Genomic DNA, 4,399 nt, shown 5'->3' with positions numbered 1-4,399 from the left:
CAGCCTAGATTTTGACACCGTATGAATCCTGAGAAAATGCTGAACATTTTAGGCTATTATATGTCCTTGTAGCTTAAAAACTGTAGGCATGGCGACGAGTTAGAAAAAGAGTAAAAATGCAAAATTAGCAGCTCAAAAGCTAGAGTGCGTTGCCATACGTTTCAATGAGGAGCGCAGTTGCCGAACAAATTGTCATACAGCGAAAACTATAAGTCACACTGCTTAGATACTTACATTGTACGAATCAGCAGAGTTGTGTGAATGTTTTGATGTATAATATGTGTGTGAGCTTTCAAAACTGTAGGAGTGCCAGCAGTTTACAAAATGTGTGAATATTTTCAAAGCAACTGCTGCCACCACTCTAAAAACATAACATTTCTGAACATTCCAAAAGCATTTCAAGCAGTTTCAATAGGACAAAAAAATGTTTTAAAAGTTAAATTTCTTAAAAACTATAACAAATATCAAAAATCTGAATGGATCCGTTCAAGAGCTGAACGTCATGAACATTTTAAAGTTTGAATGAAGTTTCTAGCACAAAGTATGAAGAACTAGTTAACGTCCAAAAAAGCGGGGAGAATAATAATAAAGAAAGAAATAGTGGGAATATCACAAGTTGGGCTAGCTTCTGCAAGCTAGCCCACCTAATTAAATGGCAGAAACAAAATGTAATTGCATGTGAGCTTTAATTTACAAGCATTTAGTTCCTCCGTCAAAAACATCAGTCATGTGATATGTGTTCAAAAGCATCCATTATTCATGTCTTTTGTTCCCTTTTAGCCTCTGGAGGAAGCAACTCGGAGGACGTTCCGTCATTTGGCCAGGCTTATAATGGTAAGGGGACCACTTCACACTACTACCTCCGGATTGACAGTATGTAAATGTCCATTGTCCGAGTTACAGCATTCATAGTTCATGTTTTGTATTCTCTCATTGTAGGCTTATGTGGAAACTACTTGGCCGAGTTGGGGTCAGTGGACCTCTGTAATGATGGTAAGTAGACCAATGGTTTAAGTCAGCGTACACTCATGTACTGTAGCTGCCATATGACCAACGTTTCAGTCTGTCCGCCAACTCTTTTATTCTTTTATAGTGTTTGTGTAGTTGACCAGCACCTCCTAATGACAGGTGTGTGTTGCAACTTGCAACCCTCGTTATTAAGTAGACCAATAGGCTATTATGTGGACTTTTTATGTTAGGTGGTAAACTATTATTTTAATTACTCACTCAGTAAAGTGTGTTCATCCCACAGGCCTCCTTTATCTAAAGTTGGAAAGTAACCCTATGGAGCTAGGTACAATTGCCATATGGTGCTCATGGATAACAACTTTGATAGTGTTCATTTGCCTTATTTTGTTATTTCTGTCTATTTCTCTAGGAACGCCAAAATGTAACGCCAGCCCCTACTACGCTATGCCATCAGAGCAAGCAAGGAATGGTATGTATTTCTCATCTTAATGTTGCTCAGTGGCCTTGTGGTAAGTGTCCGCCCTAAGATTGGGAGGTTGTGAGTTTGATCCCTGACCGAGTCATACCAAAGACAGTAAAAAAAAAAAAAGTACCCGATATCTCCCTGCTTGGCACTCAGTATCAAGGGTTGGATTGGGGTAAGTCCCTGCGACATACTAGCATCATGTCCAGGGGGTGTACTTGTCCATCAAGCTGCCTCACGCTATGGAAACATGATATAGGCTCCTGCTCTATGGGCCACTAGGCTCGAGAAGCATTGGTTCTCATGACTTGCTTATAAACAATTAATAATGGAGTCTTATCTTTTAGACGGCGGTGCCAGCTATGCACACGGCTTCAGCTCACCGGGCCTGACTCAACTGACCCCTCGCCCCCCACCCCACCCCCCTTCAGCCCCAGAAACACCACTGGGAAGGTTATATGGAGGGGAATCAAGCCAAGTGTTGAAAGGCAAGTACCTTTTTCTGAGCAGGCTCTTAACCTTACTGATGCCCTCTGAACTGAGAAACCTATCCCTTGTGACTTTCCCATCTTTGTCATGTTTTTTTTTGTCATGGAGTTTAGGCTTAAAATTTAAGCACTTAAAGGTGGGGTAAGTAGTTTGACGTCAACAAGGCCTCCGATTGGTCATCTTTTCCAAAAGAACCCGCCCCTCCCTCCTGTCAATCATGATGTAGTCCCTCCCTCCAAACATGACTGGTAGGTGTGGCGAGATAGAGACCCTGATTGGTCAATACATTCGGGAGCGGTGCATTCTTTGAATCCAAAACACAGAGGCAGCGGTAAACACGGAGATCCAAGTTTATTCTCAGAGCACTTCTGTTACTGATAGCTGAAAGGATATTATGCCAATTTTACCAAATAAAGCCAAAAGCAAACTACCTATCTCACCTCTGAACCTGCACTACGTAACTTTTTTGTGATTATATTGTTATTTTGTCCAAGCTGTATGGTGTTTTGAAACTCTAAGGATCCTGTATTCATGGAATGAGCAACACAGCTAAACATGTTGGTATTTTGCCAAAATCCCCTGTTGGTATAGGAATGGAGGGAAAGATGGTGAACAACTTAAAATTCATTACATTTGTAATTATTTATAAATGAGTAGATACTCTGTGCATTTACATAGTACTCTGTAGCACACTAACCATTTTATCTCTAATTTGTTAAGATTACGCGCCTGGCATTAGTTGGAGGGACCAACTCTGAAAACATGATCCGACGAATGCTATCCGCTGCCATGACAAACACTCTAGCCTGCATTTTTAACTGGGTGGGAAAGGGAGAGAAGAGGGCCTTCAAGGACACACTGATGCAGGACTGCATGTTTGGTGAGCCTGCACCTCAAAATACTAGGATTAGTACTTTACTCCTCTGAGACACAGACAGTAGACAGAATTGAGTATTAGGGCCCATTCATACTCTACATATTCATACTCTACGCATATTCTACATAAATGCAAGCAATGCAAGCTTCGCAAGGCTACGCAAGACTTCCTTGCGTGTGTCATGCCGAAATTTGTCACTTGATGCAAGCACAAATGCAATTCCTTGTGTTTCCGATAGGGATGCTAAACTTTCACCATGGTTTTCGCCGTATAGACCTATTTGCCCCCCCTGCTGGACTGGTGATATATTACATCTGACAATACACACAAGCTCAGAGTCGTATTGGAGCTTACGCTCATAACGTAGCTTGCGTTGCTTACGTGAGTATGAATCAGGCCTTGGTGTGAATCAATTATATGAAGATAGGCTTGAGGGTGGGTTGATGGGTGAATTGCTCAATTAAGGCCGCCTGAAAATCTAGTACACTAAACAGTACACACTGGAACGCATCCACTGCAGCTTTCTTCTCCCTATTATTATAATTAAAAATAACTAAATTGTAACTTCTTTTTTTTTTTCAGTTGCTGCTCGTCAATTTGACCGCAGGCTGACGGAATTGACTTACAGGGATGGAGTGCAGAAGTGGCTGCGTTACGCACCAGAGAGGAATGGCGGGGTACGACGGAAAGAGAAGTCTAAGAGTTAAAAGGACTAGGTATAATTCCTTCAGATTAAGTTCATACCTGTTGATCTGTGATTTAGCTGCTCTCTCCCGTCCTTTCACACTTTCTACTGTTTCGAGTGGGTTTGTTATTTTTTGTTCATGTCGTCTTATTCTGCACGACGGCCTTTCTGAGTATGACAACCCTGTTTGCAGATGCCAGGTTTTTGTGTCCCCTGGAGTTTCAGGAAATGTTTTGTGTGAATGTTGTGTGCTTAAGTGTACAAACGATGTACAATGTTCATATAATTGAAACAAAGTACTGTAATAAATAACTGAATGAGTAATGGGCTCTTTTTTTGTTCATAGAGCATTGTATAAGATATCTTGGTCGGTTCCCTGTAGTGTCTCAGATGTAGTAGCAGGATGTACGTGCCATATACAAGCGCAAGCTACTTGTGACTATAGAAAGAAAGAAACTGGGTATGGAAAGCACGAGATTGGAAATGGAATATAAGCGGCACTAATAAAGGTCAAGCTAGAGATGAGAAAGCTGAAACAGGATGAAAGTGAATTCGAACACTATAAAATTATTGATTACTAGTTATTTTGAATAACATTGTTTCAATGTATAATGCAATGCATAATATAGTTGAATCAATGTTGATGCAATTCTACATTCTTTCAATGTTGATCATATCGTCATTGAATCAAGGTTGATTCATTGTCGGGATTGATTGAAAATTCAATGTTCTTTCAATGTTGATCATAGCAAACACTTTCAATGTTATTTTCAATGTCTGACATCAATGTTGATCTCAATCTTCAGCGTGACAATATCTCAATGTTGATTCAATGACTTTTTGCTATCTGGGTAGAACACCAACAACAACAACATCTGACTCTCCATCTCTACTGGTACACTAGAATAACAAAAAC

General features: G+C 40.5%; 1 long non-coding RNA gene across 1 annotated transcript; it reads left to right on the top strand.

Moving 5' to 3' along the window:
- Positions 1 to 2,656: 2,656 nt before the first annotated feature.
- Positions 2,657 to 3,577, top strand: LOC311326088. The gene is made up of 3 exons (XR_014631033.1): positions 2,657 to 2,801; positions 3,037 to 3,179; positions 3,381 to 3,577. It is a non-coding gene; the product is annotated as an uncharacterized lncRNA (long non-coding RNA).
- The last annotated feature ends 822 nt before the right edge of the window (positions 3,578 to 4,399 follow it).

This window comes from Borostomias antarcticus (genome assembly GCF_949987555.1).
Source record: "Borostomias antarcticus genome assembly, chromosome: 25".
NCBI lineage: Eukaryota > Metazoa > Chordata > Actinopteri > Stomiiformes > Stomiidae > Borostomias > Borostomias antarcticus.
This window is presented reverse-complemented; position numbering and strand designations above follow the sequence as displayed.